General features: G+C 43.0%; 1 protein-coding gene across 1 annotated transcript in view; it reads left to right on the top strand.

Moving 5' to 3' along the window:
- Positions 1 to 19,246, top strand: part of IGSF8 (immunoglobulin superfamily member 8) — a 500,226-nt gene extending 480,980 nt beyond the window's left edge. The window contains exon 7 of the mRNA XM_044059079.1: positions 14,489 to 19,246. The gene's annotated coding sequence lies outside the window, so the exon portion shown is untranslated. The remainder of the gene's footprint in view (positions 1 to 14,488) is intronic.
- Positions 19,247 to 20,770: the final 1,524 nt, after the last annotated feature.

Below are 20,770 nucleotides of genomic sequence, written 5' to 3'. Positions count from 1 at the left end.
AGATTCAGAGACCATTCATGAGGCATCAGAAAAGTCTGACTTAGCCTGTCCGCTAAGATGCTGGACCTTCCCAGAATGTGCGTTGCGATGAGAAAGCGACCGGTAGAGATCATCCATTCCCACACTCTCGTGGCCTTGCGACAAAGGGGGTAAGATATGGTCCCTCCCTGTTTGTTGATATACCAGACCACTGACATGTTGTCTGACTAAACTGCAATTGTTCCCTGAGGCAGAAAGGCATGAAGGGCCCACTACGCTAGGAGGACCGCCCTCATCGCTAGATTATTCATGTGCAAGCTGGTCTCTACAGGGGACCACAGGCCTTGGACTGTCCTGCCTGAACAATGCCCCCCACCCAAGTTGGGAGGCATCCATGGTCACTGTGGCTTGGGCTGGGGCTGGAGCAAAGGGTCATCCCTTCAAAATGTCCAGAGGACACTTCCACCATATGAGGGACGACCGACAGACTCAACTGAGTTGAATTGGATACTCCAATGGAAGCTCCAACAGGGACCATTGTACAGCTAGAGTCCACTGTAGAATTCTCATGTGTAATCAGGCACATGGAAAAAGCGTTATGGTCGGCGCCATTGAGCCTAAGGCCCTCAACACTGATTCCACCATTGGGAGATGAGAATGGTAGATTAGAGAGACATGCATCCTCGGGTTTTGTACCCTCTCCGAGGTCAGGAAGATTTTGCACTGTAAAGTATCTATCCTTGCGCCAATGTAGTCTATCACCTGTACAGGTTCTAGGAGTGATTTGGATGTGTTGATTGTGATCCCCAAATGCAGGGCAAGGATCAAGAAATAATCCCTGGTTTGCGAGAGTAGATGCCTGGTGGGAGTAATGAGGAGCCAATCATCCAGATACGGATAGACCTGAATCCCCTGAAGCCTCAGGTGAGCTGCTACCACCACCATCGCTTTGGTGAACACCCTGGGGGTTATGGTGAGACCAAAGGGAAGGGTAGGGCTTGAAATTGGTAATGATTGACTCCTAACCAGAAGCAGAGGAACCCCTTGGAGCTTCTGTGCATTTTTATGTGATAGTCAGCCTCCTAGAGGTCTAACAAGCACATCCAGTCGCTGCCTTGCAGGTCCGGCATGATGGGCTGTAGTGCGACCATCTGGAACTTCTCTTTGGCAACTGACAGGTTCAGGGTAGAAAGGTCCAGAATGGTCTTTGGCACCAAAAAGAACCTGGAGTAGAAGCCTGATCTGGACTGATCTGGGGGGACGTTTTTGATGGCTCATTTTTCTAGCAGCTTGGAAATTTACTGTGCTGCTGCCTCCCTTTGCATGTGTGGAGCATCCATGAGGTGTTTGGGAGATTTGGGGTGACCCACAAAGGGGATATATTATCCTCAGGATATGATCTGAAGCACCCAGCGGTCTGATATTATGGACTCACATACCACTAAGTGCAAGGACAATCATCCCCCGACTGCCTCCAGAGTAGAGCAGTCGGGCCACCCCTCAGGGTTGCTGCCCAGGTCTCTCCAAGAAAGGTTCTTGAGACCCAAAATTCCTCGGACCCCCTCTGCCTCTGGGGCAGTGTCCATTCTGAGCCCCCTCTGCCTCTGGGAGAAGAAGAGCCCTGAGTGTCCCGGGAATACTGTGACTTCTGGAACCACATCTTCTTTTGCCCTCTCTGGTTCTGAGAAAAAGACCTTTGAGGGTTCGAGAAGTGGATCTTGATGGCAGACAGTGTCTTCCCTTCCTTCTCACTCTGGACTAACATCTCTTTGATGGTCTTGCCAAAAAGAGTAGGGCCGTCATAAAGGGCATTGGCAAACAATGCCTTAAAAGGTTCCGAGAATAGACATAATCTGAGCCAGGTATTGTACCTCATGGACACGCTGGATCCAGCCACCCTAGCCGCTTTTTAAGTAGCATGTGAATGGAGTCACATGGATGTGTTGGAGACTCCTTTCAAAGTGGCCATCCTCATGGAGAACAATACCCTGTCCTCCTGCGACATGGACTTAGGGGAGACTCCTCCAGCTCCTTAACCAGGTTGTGTTGGAGTTTCGTGACATGGGCCAGGTAGTTTAGCACCCTAATAGAAAAGGTACCTGAAGCATAAACCCACTTCCCTAGACAGTCCATCATCCGTGACTCTCGGTCAGGAGGATGAATCGAGGAACTCTTGTGGGCTAATTCCTTCTTTGTGGCTGCTACTACCACCATAGCGTCTATGGGGGACCCCCTGTTCCATGCTGGCCTATCAGTGGGTGGACTCAAAATTTTGTCAGGTCTCTTGGGAATTGGTTCCATGGTGTCTGGCTACTTCCATGCCCATGAGGTTACCAGGTCGACCAGCGGATCTGCAGGAGGGGACACCCAGGAAGTAGATGGATCCATGCCAAAAGCCTACAGGAATACGGACTCATCAGAAGAAGGTTTGTGGGCAAACCAGCCTCCCTGTTGGTGAAGGATTTCCTCTGAGGCATCCTCGGAGTTGACCTGGGGGAACCTTCCCCATTATCCAAGTTCGTATTCCTCGGTGAGGGGCTCAGGGGATTCCAAGTGCCTCCTCTTGCACATATGCTTGTGAGGCACCTCTCCGGTGGGGCTCTCCAGGGGGAACACGCAAGCCACTTGTTCCTCAGGGGGAACCATGTGGGGCTTCCTGAACATGGGCTGACCCGCTGGTAAAATGATGGGAATCACAGAGAGAGCCAAGGGGGTTGGGGTGGAGTCTGGGGGACAGTCAGGGGTCTCAATCCAGTGGAGAGAACCCTTTCTACCACGTTGAATGCTGTGGGAGAACAAACCTCCTGTGGAACAAAAAGGGAGGCCAGTCTCGTGACATGGGCCAGGTAGTTTAGCACCCTAATAGAAAAGGTACCTGAAGCATAAACCCACTTCCCTAGACAGTCCATCATCCGTGACTCTCGGTCAGGAGGATGAATCGAGGAACTCTTGTGGGCTAATTCCTTCTTTGTGGCTGCTACTACCACCATAGCGTCTATGGGGGACCCCCTGTTCCATGCTGGCCTATCAGTGGGTGGACTCAAAATTTTGTCAGGTCTCTTGGGAATTGGTTCCATGGTGTCTGGCTACTTCCATGCCCATGAGGTTACCAGGTCGACCAGCGGATCTGCAGGAGGGGACACCCAGGAAGTAGATGGATCCATGCCAAAAGCCTACAGGAATACGGACTCATCAGAAGAAGGTTTGTGGGCAAACCAGCCTCCCTGTTGGTGAAGGATTTCCTCTGAGGCATCCTCGGGAGTTGACCTGGGGGAACCTTCCCCATTATCCAAGTTCGTATTCCTCGGTGAGGGGCTCAGGGGATTCCAAGTGCCTCCTCTTGCACATATGCTTGTGAGGCACCTCTCCAGTGGGGCTCTCCAGGGGGAACACGCAAGCCACTTGTTCCTCAGGGGGAACCATGTGGGGCTTCCTGAACATGGGCTGACCCGCTGGTAAAATGATGGGAATCGCAGAGAGAGCCAAGGGGGTTGGGGTGGAGTCTGGGGGACAGTCAGGGGTCTCAATCCAGTGGAGAGAACCCTTTCTACCACGTTGAATGCTGTGGGAGAACAAACCTCCTGTGGAACAAAAAGGGAGGCCAGTCTCCCCGGATCCGATGAGAGAATCGGAGATGGGCCCGAAGTGGCCAGAGCTCCGAGGGAAGGAACTTGGCCCGACAAAGGCAGAGCCGATGAAAAAGTTCCACTCCCTCAGATCCAACACCCAAGCTCCTGCTCCAGGAATGGCTCGGATCCAAGCTGGTTGGATCCGACACGCTCCATGCAGCTGTCGGCATCGAGGAAGCAGGTACCATTGGCGCCGACCCCCTGACCAAAGCCATCCTCGGATCTGAATACTCCAAACCTGATGGATGGATCAGAAAAGGAGAAATCAGTTGGAAAAAAGGAAGCGAGCTCCCCCCTCCTGAGGGAGAGGGGGCTGGCAAGATCCCCATCTGGATATGAGTAGAATGAATCTCCTCATCATTTTATCCATGTTGACTTCAGATAAAGACCGGGTGGACCTCGACGAGGCCATGGACTCCGGCCTTATGGGTTGAGGCACCGAGGCCCTAGATGCAGAGTGTGTTTCCTCCAGCTTTGGGGAGAACCTTGGAGATTGGAGCCGAGGGGAGTCATGAATCCTAAAAGTCTTGACCGGAGAAGGGAGGTCCGGAGACCTCTTGTGTTTTTCCCTCGACTTCAACTCTCTCTCCTTCTCTCTGCCCCTTTTCCACTCCATTTCTGCAGGCTTTTGCACAGGAGGTTGAGTCCTAGCCTAGGAGGGAGGAGAAGCTAGGGGAAGAGAAGGAGAGGTGGCCACAGCAGCCGCTGTGACCGAAGCTGAAGATGAGACAACTGTCTCAGAAGGCGGAAGAAGGCCTTTCAGGGCCAACTTGGCCTTCCTGTCTTTAATGGAATGTGGGTTAAACACCACGCAAATACTGCAGTGTGTACTAAGATGGGCCACACCCAAGCACATAACACAAAGAGTGCGGCCCTCCACAGGGGATACCTTATGGCCACCCTCATTGCATCTTTTAAATATGAGCTTATCAACCATAATTATCAATGGAAAGAATAACTGAAAAAGCAAAGGTATGTCTTTCTCACTGAAAACACCCACACAGAACACAGTGAGGGGGGAGGGTAAGCAAAGTCACACACAACTACCCTAAACTAAGCTAACTACTCTAGAATTATACACTCAACACACCAATCGAGGGGAGGAGAAAGGGAAACCTACACTATCACTACCTAGTAGTTAAAGAGAAAAAGGAGATTTTGTAAACGTTTTACACCCACTTACAACTTGGAGCTCTGGAGATCACGATGCTTCAGCTAACCACGGCAAACAAGATCTGGGGATTGGAAGGTAGTGGAGGTGTATTATGGGTAAGGAGAGGAGCTTGGAGATCAGAGCAGATGCTAGTAAAGTTGCCGGCTCGGATCCGATATGGATCAGGTACCCCACAGGTTGAAGACAAATGAAGTAGAACTACCCAGATGGAACATTATGGTGAGTACATAACTTCTTTTTTTTAGTTATTTTAATGATAGTGTAGTAATATAACTTCATCTGGATTTTAAGGCAGATTTTTGATACTGTAGTGTAAGTCAATACAAAAATTACTAGCTAAATAAATAAACTGAAGAACTCTAATCTGTGCAGTTTTATTTACTGCAATAACAATACCTTTCCAAAAATACATGGCACTAATCTCTAACTCTTTAGCCAAGAATAGCGAGTCATTTTTCAAACTGCTGTGACATATTTTCTCTGCTTACACAGGAGCCTTTCCTTCCTGCTGTTTTTTTTTTTTTTCCTTTTTCTACTGGCATTATGATTTTAGATTTCTGACTGTGGGAGTTCCTGGGAGGCCAAATGCAGTCCAAGCAGATCTGTTATAAATGAACTGCTCTCACATCTGCATTGTGTCATGGTTGTGATCAAGTTATGATGGCCAATTTAGAGTTTGATTCAGTTTAATTTACTGTTTTAAGATTTCAATAATTTTTTTATTAAAAAGTCGATTGTCACTAATAAGTACTACGTAGCTTAGTTTTTTTTTTTGATGTTCATCGTGTTTCACTGTTGCAGTCATTACTCTTGGGTTATCCTGCTGGCAGGCTACCCGCAGTCGGCCAGAATTCCAAAGTCTGGGTCCGGCGTCGGTTGCTGTCGCCTCTTCCCTGACATCAGTGCGCCAGGAGTATAAAAGATGCAGCCGATGCCATTTTCTTCAGTCTTTCTTGCCGCGTGGTGCCCAAAGCAAAAGCAGTTCGCAAGTGCCGGTTACCCAACTCCTGAGATTTTCAAATCTGAATTTCAGAACCGAAGTCTTCATTAAAGCTAAGTACCAAGTTGGGGAAACTTTTTTCTTGATCCAGACCGATGTCAGATTTCTTGTGGGAAGCAAATACCTCATAAGGATTTTCACTCTTACTGTATTCCTTGCCTAGGCCCTGATCACAATGTTGCTAGCTGTCAGTTTTGTGCTAGATTCAACCAACGCACTATCAAGCATTGGTTCGATTTTGCATTTCATTACTTTGGCCGAAGATTTAATTATATAATGCCGGCGGAACAGCCGACAACCGGAGTTTACAAAAAACGCAAGGACAAGGATAGGCATCCGAGGTCCAAAACCGACTGCGAAGCCTCTTCTAGGCCAGTCGCCGGTTCGCCGCTTCTCAGTGAGGTGCTTTCGCAGCCCCTGGCACCCACTACTTCAGAGCCACAGACCGCTACTGACTCCCACGTGGAGCCAACTGGGCCTCTGGAAACTCAAGGTATTGGACACTCGGAAATCAATCCCTCAGATGGGTCCGGAGCCGCTGAGCAGTCATCGGCTTCTGAGGGTGTCTTCAGACCTACACAACTATATATTAAGCCATCTTCAGCTTCAAAGACAAAGACTAAAGCAGCTCTAAAGACAAAGAAACAAGTACAGCATTCTCCTATTCAGACTTCCATGCCTAAAAAACAGATGCTCAAAATGGCCAAAGACCTAATTACTTTGATCGGGGGCTCCCATCCCCCTCCTAAGAGGCCTAGGCAAGAGACAGAGTATGATTGTTCTGATCAGGTTTCTATTTCCTCTGATTCCTCTTCTAAACAGGATTACTCCATGCTTCCCTATGAGGATTCTGATGCTGAAGAATCCATTCCTTCAGCCTCTCCTCCTGAGGACTATTCTTTTGGGGAAACACTGCATACTATGAGGGAGCATTTCCACTGGGAGAGCCAAGATTATTCTGAGTCTAAGAAAAGGCTCAGAGACTTTCTGCTTCTTCCTCAGCACAGCCCCTTGCTATTCCACCTGTCCTAGACATTGTATATGATGTATTTTCAGAGTCCGGACTGTCCCCTGACTCTTTACCCCCTGCAACCTGCTAAGCCAGACAGATACTACAGGGTCCCAGATTCTCATAAATTCCTATATAAAAACCCTGCTGCTGACCCAGAAACTATTTCTCAGGGTCCCAAGGGAGTTAAAGCTTCCACTGCAAAAAACCCTATCCCCTCTGATAGGGATTCTAGGGCTCTAGACAGATGGGAGAAAAAAGTTTACTCTTTTGCCACCCTGGCTGTAAGGGCTTTAAATTGACAATTTCATATGCTTAAATATCAGCAATATTTAATGTCACTACTTAAACAGAAAATGTTGACAAATACTGAATGTTCAAAGAACAAGGAATTGCGGGATTTATTGCATGCAACTGAACAAGTGGGAAAGCATACTTTGCAATGTGGTTATGATTCACTGGAGGCCTCTTGCAGGGCCGCTGTTACAGGTTCTGTTATTAGAAGGCATGCTTGGTTAAAGGAACAAAATCTGCCTGATCATGTTAAAGCAAAATTATTAGATGCACCATTACAGCATGATACTTTGTTTGGTACTAAAGCAGAAGAGGTGTTGAAAAAAATGGAGGATAAAGCAAAATCTATGCAGACAGTCAAGGATTTCTTACAGGTACAGCCACCCAGGTTTAGCAGGAACTGACCTTCTAAAAATTGGTCCTTTCCAGTCTCAGACAAACCACAAAGAGGCAGATACAGGCATCCCAGAGGCAGATCTCAGCCCCAAGGCTCATACAGGCCTAAACAATGGGGTGCTCCTACCTCCAAAAGCGGAGAAGACAAATCACAGCCTTACAGGAAACAGTCCCAATGACTTTCCTCTACCAGTTCCAAGCAGTTCTCTTTTGACAGCTCCCTTAGGAGGAAAACTAGCACTTTTTTCTTCAAATTGCCAAATGATTACCCAAGACAGATGGGTTCTGAACATAGTGTTCCAAGGCTACAGGTTCCACTTTCACACCCTACCAAGGTCAAAGGGCATGCCAGACCTGCCACACAATCAATGGGCAGAGGCACAAGAACAAATTACAGCCCTCATGGACATGAGGGCCATTCAGCAAATACCACCACAGGAGCAGGGGCAAGGATTTTACTCTAGACTTTTTCCTAGTACCCAGGAAGGACAAAACCTGGAGACCAATTCTGGACCTGTCTATACTAAATAAGTTTCTGGAAGTTCCAAAATTCAAAATGTTGACTCTTCAGCAGCTACTGCCCATGCTGGGCAAGAGGGCTTGGCTCGTAACTTTGGACCTAAAGGAGGCATACCTGCATGTCCCAATCAGACAGTCTTGCAGAAGATACATCAGATTCATAGCTGTCTCAATGCATTACCAATTCTCTGCACTGCCCTTTGGCTTATCTACTGCACCCAGGGTCTTTACAAAATGCCTGGCACCAGTAATTGCGTTTTGCAGACAAAAAGGAATTCAAATATATCCCTACTTGGACGACTGCCTAATTCAAGCAGAAAACAAAGGCACTCTTCTAAAGCATCTGGCGTTTGTAAAAAGATTACTAATTGGCCTAGGGTACACAGTAAATGAAAAGAAATCAAAACTAGTGCCCTCTCAAAAGATAATATTCCTGGGTGCAAGCTTAACTACAACTGCCCAGATGGCTTATCTCACGCCAGACAAGCAAAAACAACTGACTACTTACTTCAAGAAATTGGCAACAAAAACCTACTTATCTGCAAGGAAAATCCTGCAGGCCTTGGGTTTCATGGCATCCTGCATTCTACTAATTCCATATGCCAGACTGCATATGAGGAAACTACAATGGTATCTGAAAAGTGTTTGGACTCAGCATTGCCACAGCCTGGAGACAGTAATTGCACTCATTCCCTGCCTACAACAGGAGTTTCGATGGTGGGCAGAAGCCTGTCACCACAACAAGGGTCTGCCATTCAGTTTACCCACAACCAGACAGACACTGACAATAAATGCATCAGATTATGCCTGGGGGGCCCATATGGCAAGAAAATGTATTCAGGGCACATGGCCTGCAAACCAGATGCATCTTCACATCAATCAAAAAGAGATGCTAGCTGTTCAAAATGCCCTGACAGCTTTCAAGGACCTGTTTCATCCAGGACAATTACTGATAAAGACGGACAACACTACGGTCATGTCATGTGGTACATAAACAAGCAGGGAGGTACTCATTCCTACCCCCTCTGCAGACAAGCAATGACCGTATGGAACACAGCATTGGCTTTTCAAGTTCACCTGCAAGCACAATTCCTGCCAGGAAAAACAAACACTCTGGCAGATGAACTAAGCAGAAACCTCATGGATCCCCACAAATGGAAACTGGATCCACAAGTCTTCAGGATGATAATAAGGAAATGGGGATGCCCAGACATAGATCTATTTGCCTCCCCTCACAACTGTCATTTGCAGAGATTTCGCACAAGGATTTACCACAAACAAGCATGGAAAGTGGACGCCCTGTCATTCAGCTAGAAAAATCTATCAATATATGCTTTTCCCCCACTGCCTCTCCTTCCCAGAGTACTCCTAAAGGTCAGACAAGAGAAGCCAAAAATTATTCTGATTGCACCAGACAGGCCACGCCAGCACTGTTACCCAATCCTAAAGAGCTTGTCTCAAGGTCCAGCATGGATATTGCCTCAAACTTCTCACTTGCTGACCCAACAAAACAATCAGAGCCTGCACAGCCAACTCAGGACCTTAAATCTGGCAGCATGGCGGATAATGTAGCCATTCAGAAAACTCCTCTTTCAAAAGCTGTTATGGATGTTATCATGGAGGCCAGGAGGCCTAGTACCAGAAAATCTTATGCAGAAAAATGGAAGAGATTCTGTGCTTGGAACCAGGAACAAGGCATTGACATGTCTGTACCAAATATTCCTCAGATTTTACAATACCTAACTGAGATGCTGAACAAAGGCATTTCTTTCTCATCGATTAAGATTCATGCCTCTGCCATTTCTGCACATTACAATGTGAAACCACCTATCTTTTCTCATCCTTTAATAAGGCAGTACCTCAGAGGGGCCAAAAACATTAGGCCTCCAAGGGGAGCACCAATTCCGGCCTGGGACCTCAATTACGTTTTGGAAAAACTCACACTGCCTCCTTTCGAGCCAGCTTCAACAGCTTATATTAAATTCTTATCCTGGAAAACAGCTCTGCTCCTAGCCATAACTTCTGCAAGATGAGTCTCGGAGATACAAGCACTCATGGCTGTGGAACCTTCCATCATTTATTATCCAGACAGGGTTTCTCTGAGGACAAACCCTACATTTATGCCTAAGGTGGTGTCCAGTGTGGCCCTCAGTCAAACCATTCACTTTGCCTACCTTTTACCCAAATCCACAGAACAAGGGTGAGAAAATTCTGCACTCTTTGGACATATACAGGCAGTTACGCTTCTACTTGGACAGAACTAAAGCTTTCAGAAAGACTGAGCAACTTTTAGTGTCATATGCTGCAGGATCACAAGGAAAGGCTATCTCAAAACATACTATTTCTAAATGGATAGACCATTGCATCCATTTCTGCTATTCTCAACATGGCAAATCAGTGCCTAAGGGCATTAGGCCTCATTCCACCAGAGCAGCAGACACTTCAGCAGCCTTCCTCAGAGGAGTACCAACCAAAGAAGTCTTAGAGGCTGCAACTTGGAGTTCAGTGCACACCTTTACAAAGCACTACCATTTGCCTCTCTACTCTAAGTCCAGAGCAGGCTTTGCCACTGCAGTTCTGCAGGGCCTCATAGACTCTCCTAATCCTATTTAGCCCAGCCACCCATCCTCAGCTTTGGGATTCTACTCAAGAGTAATGACTGCAACAGTGAAACACGATGAACATAGTACAGTTGTGTACCTACCATAAATGTAGATGTTCGAGTGTATTCACTGTTGCAGTCCAGGTTACCCACCCACCATCCCCCTTTTCTTTGCTTGAACTTATCTGCACTTCTCTATCCTATACAACCTATGTGGTGTATTTGCTTGTAGATGAAGGAAATTTTATTTTTGTGCATGCATTTCTTATTGGTATATTTTTCAGCCTACCTATTTGGGGCACCTGACATCTGGGGCAAGAAAAACTGAAGAAAATGGCGTCGGCTGCATCTTTTTATACCCCTGGCACACTGACATCAGGGAAGAGGTGGCAGCAACTGACGCCGGACCTAGACTTTGGAATTCTGGCCGACTGCGGGTAGCGTGCCAGCAGGATAACCCAAGAGTAATGACTGCAACAGTGAATACACTCGAACATCTACATTTATGGTAGGTACACAACTGTACTTTTTCTTTACTGCCAGTGTGTATAAAATTACTTTTCTCAGAAACCAGCATTCTTCCTCCTTCATGGAAGCAGCTGTAAGCATTTTAAGGTATGACAAATATGCACGTTGTTTTACATTAGCATTTTGATTGTTTTAATAATTTTGTTAAAATGAACAGAATGCATTTTCTGTGCTGCTATCATTTTGCATGGCATGAATGAATTTACCTTGCACTCTATGAATCATTAGTCACAAACTTCCTCCACATGTTCCATTGCCCGTTGAACAGACTGGCACTTTTGTAACAGGAACATACTGCATGCAAAACGTAACTTTACTGAACTTAGTTTATACAAAAGTTAAGTTTACTGACGTACTTTATACTGGTGCCATTAACTGCAACAGCTGTGTAATTAATGCAGATGTTACTGCCAGCACTAACATAATTTGCCCCAGTACCTGTACATACTACCATGGACAGAGCTTGGCATAACGGTTAAGGTATTTCCCTTGCAGACACAAGGTACAGGGTTTGATTCTCACATGGCATAATGGGTTAGGCTTAAAATGGGCTACAAGGGCAGTTAGTCTAGTACTAATTTATACAGCCTGGCTAGCTTTGTCTGTAGAGAATGAGACTCTTAATCACTGGGTTCTTGGTTCGAGCCCCACATTGGAGGTTACCTTTTTGAGGTGCAAGGTTGGCATAATGGTTAAGGTGTTAACCTTACAGACACAAGGTGTAGGGCTTGATTCTCACATGGGGTAATTGACTATATACAAGTTAAGTTTTCACTCATTTCTGCAGCCTGAATAGTACTTCCTCAAAGTCAGTGCAAAGCCTTGAAACCTCATTGATTGCCCTGTGGTCTTCCCCAATACACACACACACACACACACACACACACACACACACACACACATGCATGCACTTAAACACGCACATGTACACACACACACACACACACACACACACACACACACGCACACACACACAAGCATGTATGCACACAATCAAACACGCACACATATACACACACACACACACACACACACACACACACACACACGCATGCACTCAAACACACACACACACACACACACACACACACACACACACACACACACACACTGTACTTCAGTTGCTTTCCACCTTCAAAACCTGACCTTTGAGGACACCATGCCATCCAAAATAAGATTTAGTCCTTAAAAACAAGGTAGTTTTTACTAGTGTTATTTTATAATCAACAGCTAATAGTGAAGAAAGACAGATGAAGGGGCTGACTCATTTGTATGGAAGCAAATGAAACAGATTCACCTTCCTCAGTCCATTTACATGTATACATCGTTGTATCTGTGATGATAGGAGATACTGCTGGCCATGCCAGAAGTACGGCAGTGGATATATGACTTGTGCCTGCACAGCTAGCTGGAAGTTTGTAAATAATTATATGTCATTTGTATATCAAACTGATTTGTGCAGATGCTTGTGCTGAAAATGTATTTGTGAGGTTTGCTTGTGTTAAAATGTATAAACAGTGCACCCTGCTGGAATGAAAAGAAATCTGCAGTTATTATTGTAACTGAATTAAATGTATATGTTTTAATAGAGGATACTGGGACAGCAGAGGTTAACCTGCAAGCTTACTTTAAGAAAAAATAAGGAAAAATGTAAATTAGCTGTTAAACCATTAAAATGGCACCCTTCAGTGCTGAACAGGACTGAAGATGGTGGGTCTGGAAGAAGCCTTTGTTCATTAGCTCAGAAAAATTAGGGGAAGGAAGCCCCAGGCACTGCCATAAATATTTAGATGTGTATTGTAACCTTCAAAGCTAAATTCCTGTCTCAGCTTTAAAGGCGGATACTGTGAGAACCTAGAGTCAGGTGACCAGATGAGGTAATTCTGCAAGCCATCTTGGATATTATATTTTACAGGGAATAATCTCTGAGTATTGAGTATTCTCTTTTGGGTAACCTGACTAGAAAGACTGCTCACGTATTTCATTGTGCCTTGCTCTATCAAGTAAGGTATTAGGGAATAGTAATTCTCCTAGATTCAGTCAGGAGTATAGTGAAGCTTAGTTTAGAGATTGTTTTTCTTTATTTGTATGGGTCAGTCCGTTAGTGTTATTTTCAATATTTCCTGTGATTTGAACTCTGTGGTTTACTGTAAATATATATTTAGTATTTTCTTGTTCTTTTATTATTTAAGCATATTTAACATTTTATTGTGGCTGGTGCTTGTGCAAAGTATTTAACCTTTGGAGTGCTTATATTTATTTGGTGACACAGTGTGGGTCACTCCAGAAGGCCTAGCTGTCTTAGTCAACTACTACCATTTGTATTAGTATTAATATTACACAGTGCACTTGGACACTGCTTTTGTTAAAGACCTTAGATTAGCTGATTGTGGAGTGTCTGGTGGCAGTGATAACTACCTTAGACTCTGGACAGAAGAGGAGGTGTGTGTGTGTGAGCTACTTGGGATTGGGACACCAAGTACTGGGCTTACAGAGAGGGTGCTGGAGGTCTTGGCTTGGACACTGTGCTGAGGACCTAACCCTACAGCTGTACCAGTGGGCAGTCTTATCGAGGACCTGGAGGGAGACAGATAGAGAGATCCAGACCCCGGATTGAGTGTGTTCTCTGTGTGCTCTTAAGGGAAATTGTGCTTGATGCAGAGAGGTCTGCATCTGGAAATTCTGAGTGTATCCATTTGTATTCCAAGTGCACATCCCTGTCTAATGTCAGTGGTGAGGATTCAGGCTCCTTGATTACTGTCCCAGCAAGGGGTCGTCACAGTATCTAACCAAGTAAATACTGGGTTCTGCAATTCTGTAAATACTACATTACTACTGCTGCTGCTGTTGTGGTATGCCCTGTATAATGCATATTGTATTACTGGTAATTAGAAGCATTAACCTGAAATGTATATCCCATAAAATGTATGTATTTGAAAATCAGGTCTGTGAATGGTATGTTATAGTTACTGTGATGTGTCCTATGAAATGTATATTTCCATGCTGTTAGGCATAAATGTTTGTCAGAAATGTACAATGAACATAGATCCTCTTAATTTTATGGCTAAATGTTAACTTGAAATTGAAATTCGTTACTCTTTTTGTCTATACCTGCGCACAGTGTCATATTCTGTCTGTAATTGTACATTGTACCCAGGGCAACAAATCAGTAAGGTCAAAATCTCAAATGAAAAATGCTTATATAATATTTAAAACAAAAGATGTTTTTGTTTTATTCTTCCTTCTGAAATAAGAGTTAATACTACTGTGAAATCAATGTTCGTGTTTGAGTATTGACTGAAAAAGTTTATGTTTCTTTATTTTTATGTCTCTTCTCTCTCATTTTCCCCCATTGTAGCTGGGATTTATTTGAAGCACTTCCTGAGATTTCTGCAACAGCCATTCACCTGACGTCTGCTCTTCAAGAGAAGAACTTCCATTGTTCACCTCTGACAAGAGTGACAACAGGATAGGGGGGGATGCATCTGTCCTCTTCACTGCACTGAATGTTTTGTACATTGTGTTTTTAATACATTGTGTTTTTAATACCATATGGTCATATTACATGTTTTTCTTGGACTTTTTATTTGCACAGAATTTTCATTGTCCTTTCTAGTTCAGAGTTCAGTAAAGAGTTATAGTAACAGAGAAGAGGAAGTGCATGTTGATGCCAGTTAGCAATATGTTAATGTGCATCGCTCTGTGGGGCAGCATGGTTCAGCATCATATCTGTCATACTGTGTACAACATAAGTGCTAGATTACAAATCACTAAAGTCTCAGAAAGGGCAACCGAAGACACAATGTGTCTTCCTTCTGCGTGTTGGGGGGGGGGGGTGGTTGGTTCTAATTTATGGTTTCTGTGAAAGGTTACCAGCTACTGGAGTCAAAGGTTGGAGGATGAAGTTGATGACTAACTCTGAACGACCTCAAACTGTTGGGATATAGTTTTAAATGAATTCTTAACTCTGTGGTCTGTACTGAAACTTATGTTCATAGTTACCAGCTTTGGCAGGCTTATACTACATGAAAAACAAATGTTTAAGTCCTGCACACATTAGAGAATAAACTGAGTGCCTCACAACCACTAAGAACTTGTAAATGTAGGAAGTCTTTAATAGATTTCTACAACATAGGGAACCCATCATATTATGATTATACTGTGATTAACTACCAGTTACCTAGGACTTATCTATCTATCTAGCTATCGGTATAGATATATATTATGATTCATGCATGGATTCTAACTGCTACAGATTTGTACTGGTGATTAGGAGAGATTTCCTGAGCAGCAGTTTTCTGTGCCAGTGCTATTGTGTAGTTAACAATCAGGAAGCGCACCCAGGATTAATGCATAGTACCACACTATATTACCACTAGGCAAGTAACGGGTAATGCACTCTTAAATCTCCACCACTTCCAAATTCAATGTAGTTTGATAATTGTAAAGTTAATCCATACCCAGACCAGTTTTTATGTGATAAATGCAGGCTGTTTTTTTTTTTCTTTTTGCAGCATATGTATGAAAAAACTCATTGTTGTTTATTGCAGGAAAAAGTGATATGTAATGTTGTTCCTGTGATGGCATTGCAAGAATGAACAATGCTCCTGCTGTAGTACAATATTAAATTTTTTGCACTACTATGATGTTTTGCAAACAACTGCTGCGCATATTGTAATGTTTGACTGGTTATAGTTTAAGTACAGAGGAACAATATGAATAGACAAATAGTTGCAGTGTATTCTAGAACTTTTACACCCATGAAAGGCTTTGGAATAGGGAGAACTTACATGTGCTTGCCTTTAAATAATATTGTACAATTAATTATTCACACTTAGCATTCTGCTTGAACCTTTGCTGTCTTCACACTCCAGAAAGCATTTACAGTTAACATTTGTTGTCACAATAGGGTAACAGTGAGGCTGTAGGTCCAACATTATTGTTTGGATAAACCACTGCAAAGTAATGGGAAGCTACAAAACCAGGTGAAATGTATTGGATGAATTCTTTAGCATCCATAATCTGCCAGAGTCTTCATTCCAGAAAGAGCCATAGCATATCAGTATTTCAGCAAAGGTTAGGTGGCCTCTCATATGGTGCACATTGTGCTGTAGATGTAACTGTGTGACCTATTTTGAGGTGTGCAGTCATTCGTACTACAAAGCCTTACTCCCTTGCTAATAATTGTCTTTTTAAGCTAGTACAGTTGCAGTACAGTATGTCAACCCTGTACAGTCACAGCACTTTAGACACTCTCCCCTTCTTCAAGCCACCTACATCTGCAGTTGTCATTTGATCATCTGTCATGCTGGCTCACTAATGCTCACCAAGAAAAGTTGAGATACAGCACATGGATACTGTGCCATAGTGAGTTCCATGTGCTTGCTGATGACAGCACAATGGCTGTAATAATGTATTGACTGATGTGCTGTGATAATGTCTGTGTGTATTCAGTATTACTATGTGCATATTTGCATACATGTGAGTGCTTTTAACATATTGTGTAGTGATATAGCACCATAGTAACTAGCCACATGTTCTGCTGACACACATCATAGTAATACAGTACCACAGTAACCATCTGTATATGTTGTTGACATAAGGCATGATAATATATTGCCAGATTAATCAGCTGCATATGTTGCTGAACCATACAGTTCCCAGTAACTATTTTTTATGTTTTTGACACATGGTACCATGATGCAGATTTTGGTAACTTTTTGCATGTGCTACCAACGTACAATGAGGTAATGCTCCAGCAACCAGCTGCATTTGCTGCTGTCACATGGTACAGTGGAATAATGTCCCAGAACCATCTGTATGTGGTGCTGTCGCATGGTACGGTGGTATAATGTCCCAGAGCCATCTGCATGTGCTGCTGTCAAGTGGTACAGTGGTATATTGTCCCAGAACAATCTGCATGTGCTGCTGTCATGTGGTACAGTGGTATAATGTCCCAGAACCATCTGCATGTGCTGCTGTCATGTGGTACAGTGGTATACTGTCCCAGAACCATCTGCATGTGCTGCTGTCACATGGTACAGTGGTATAATGTCCCAGAACCATCTGCATGTGCTTCTCTTGCATAGTATGGTAGTCTAATGCCCCAGCAACTTTCTGCATGGCTTCTGGTACATAGTGCAGTGATGCAATTCCAAGTAACTATCTGCATGTCGTTTTGAAGATGATATTGCAATTCATTGCAACAATGATTGTCTGCAGTGCCACAATAACTATCTGCATATGTTGTTCACACATGCCACAGTAATTTATCCACGTGTGTTTCACATGTGGTATAGTGTTACAGTCCCAAAAGTAACTATTTATATGTGCTGTTACACCTATACTATTTGCATCTGTTGCTCCCATGATATAATAAGGTAGTGCTTCTGCAAATGTCTTCCTATTTTGCCATCATATAATATAATGACAGACTGTTACAGTAACAATCTGGATTTGCTTCTGGTACATTGTAGAGTGATGCAGTACCACGACAAACATCCGCATGCATGCATGGCTGATACAGAGCAGTATGGCACAGTACCGCATCTATTGTTTTCAGGTACTACAGCTACATGGTACAGTGATGTGATACCATCATAACAATCTGTATGTCCTTATGTCACATACCACAGACTCTGCCACCATGTGCTGTGGACACATATAGGCTGGTGGTGGTGCTACTTCCAAGGCTATTGTCCCATTTTGTTGGTAATGTTGCAATGTGTGGTACCTGATCTCATAATGTACTTCATCTGCTACTCAGTCACAGTGAGACTCATAACGTGAGTTGTCTGATTCCATTTAATCATGGCAAACTGCTCTTCACCTCCCATTAATAACATAATCCCTTCTGCATACACAACATGCCGCTAAACCATTTCCAGTGGGTACCTTATTTTTATGTGGTGTGATACTAACCAGTTATAGACGTCAGTGTTGTACTTTCTGTTGTTGAGGTAGGTCAGACCCCCTGAATTCATCATCTTCATGCAACACCTCAATAATAAAGCAATATGGTGGTATATGTTCTTACATCATCACAGTATATAAACCATGTGTGTTTTAAGAGTAATAGATAGTAAAAGGTGCAAACTTGCATTGAATTTCAGCAACTCAGAATGATACAACTTTGATAATGTTTAATGTATTACTTCTTAGATGTAATATTGGCATTTCATTATTGCAGGCATGGTTTGCATTAGTTCTCATAGTTAACTCTTGCCAGTAAAGTCTTTTCTAGCCAGAATAATTCTTTTTTAGTCTCTTTACTAATTCACATTCTTTAAGAGTTGAGGATTTGCTCCACCATTTGTAAAAGGCAAAGTTGTTCCAGATTATTACAAGGTGGCACTAAAAATGTGTTCAGAAATATAATACTGCATTATGTACATGTGTATGAGGCAATATTATAATATGTGACTGAATGTATGCGACTTAAGTTCTGTTGTTGCAGTTATTTTTCTTCTGACCTAATCTTGTTTTAGCTGCTACTATTTAGCAAACAATTAAAGGGAGTGCTGTTTGCCAGTAACTTCAGGTCAACATTTAAACCAATGTAGTAGTACAATTTTTCCCCCTTCCTTGACTCCAGGGATTCCTGTTAAGGTTTTTGACAGAATTATCAAGTAATTAAATAACTCAGCATTTGTTAGTGACAGTGTTTTTCTTGTACAAAATCTAGCCAAAAGAATTTCTTAAAGATGACAATATTTTTGTTTCGAAGATAGCATCACTGGCATTTCACAACCAACGGCCTAGTCATTGTAAGCATGGTATGCTGTTGCTAAAATGGTATTTGTTGTGATTATGATGTCATCATTTCACAACCAACGGCCTATTCATTGTAAGCACGGTATGCTGTTGCTAGAATGGTATTTGTTGTGATTATGATGTCATCACAAGCAGAAACATAATGAACCTTCAGGTGATGTTGTTAGAAATGATAACTGTACCACTAAAATATTCTTGTATTTTAACTTGTTTTTTATGTGCACATTTAATATGAATGCCTCTCCATTTTGTAATTTGTTTTGTATAAACTGTAATTTTGCTGTTGAAAGTTTCATTAGTGCATCTGTAAATGAAATAAAAAAAAACATTTATTGTGAAGTTATATCCAGAGCAACAGAGTGCAAATGAGAAAAGAAAATGGATAACCTCAGTGAGCTAGGGAGAATTAACTTTTGTGAAAAGAAGTAGCAGCAGAAAAAAAGGAAGCTTGTTATAAGTACTGCAGTTGTCAGATCTAATGTACACAGACATAGTGCCAAGGACCACAGATATACAAGTCACAATGGAATATTTAAGCAATAACCCATGCCTGGGTGTGGGTAATGCTGGATTTACTCATGGTTGATGTGGTTTGGTCACGAGGACGAAGCCTGAGTGGCCAAACAAAGACAATCATAGGTAAATCCAGCATTACCCACACCCAGAAGTGGGTTATTGCTATTATACAATGACATTATTTAAGAAAAAAAAAAATACTTATTTTTCTTAAATGATGGCATTGTATAATGCCTCCGTGCTGCCCTTCTGCAGATGTCCGGTATTCTGCAGCTGTTCTGATGTACTGCGCATGCTTATGGTTATGCAGTACATCAGAGCTGTGTGTGGAAGTAACGGAGAAGGGAAGATCTCCATTGCTTTTTAAACAGTGTCTCGCTATGTTAAAAGAGTTTAACATAGCGAGATAGCTTTAAAAAAAGCAACGGAGAAAGGAAGATCTCTGTTCCCCTTTTTAAAGCTGTCTCATTATGTTAAACAAGTTTAACATAGCAAAATATCTTTAAAAAAAACAACGGAGAAAGGAAGATCTTTGTTGCTTTTTTTTTAAGATATCCTGCTATAGCAAGATTACAGCAACGGAGCTCTTCCGTTCTCCATTACTACCAAAAACACAAAAAAATCAAGACTTATACTAATGGAAAAAGTCTGGGCGACTGGACCTTTTCCATTAGTATAAGTCAGATTTACAACTGGGGCATGCACATTTTGGAATATTAATGGGGGGTCATTGTATAATAAATAATTCCATATGCTGAATGAGGACAGAAAACTGTAAGCTGTCCTACATATATGGACATTGGTTCCTATGGAATGCAGTTGACAATATTTCCAGTGATCATTTAGATAGCATGGCAGGAAGCAGTCAGTCTTTGCTCTGATATTGTTGGTTATCAGTGGCCATGCTTGTAGATACTGCTTTCAGGTTATAGCACAGGGTATTACAGGACTTGCATAATGCCTAGCTGGAGCATGAAACTTCCAAAACCCAGTCAACAACAGCAGTAAAGTTTAAAGCAGGACATCCCTCAAGGATGACTATGATCATTTTATAAATAAAATGCATGTAATTTAGGTTGACTGTCAGTGCTAAAGGAATTTCTGGTTAAAGGCTTATAGTGCCTGTATATTTGAACTGCTTCTTACTGAAATTGGTACACCTTGTTTGCTGTAGCATAGACTAGATCCAGGCCTGCTGAATCTAGCTTTGTTTGTATAACTTGAGCACTAATCCAGGCATTCTTTAAAGTATTCAATTGTATCTATTACTGCTTGGTAGTAACTTGATTAAAGTGTAGCTATCATTCTAAGTCTTTTGGATTAAGCACTTGGGCTTCAGACCAGTTGTTTT

Source organism: Protopterus annectens, chromosome 17.part0 (genome assembly GCF_019279795.1).
Source record: "Protopterus annectens isolate FY-2018-M chromosome 17.part0, PAN1.0, whole genome shotgun sequence".
Lineage (NCBI taxonomy): Eukaryota > Metazoa > Chordata > Ceratodontiformes > Protopteridae > Protopterus > Protopterus annectens.
The sequence above is the reverse complement of the archived record's forward strand: the minus strand, read 5'-3'. Positions and strand labels throughout refer to the sequence as shown.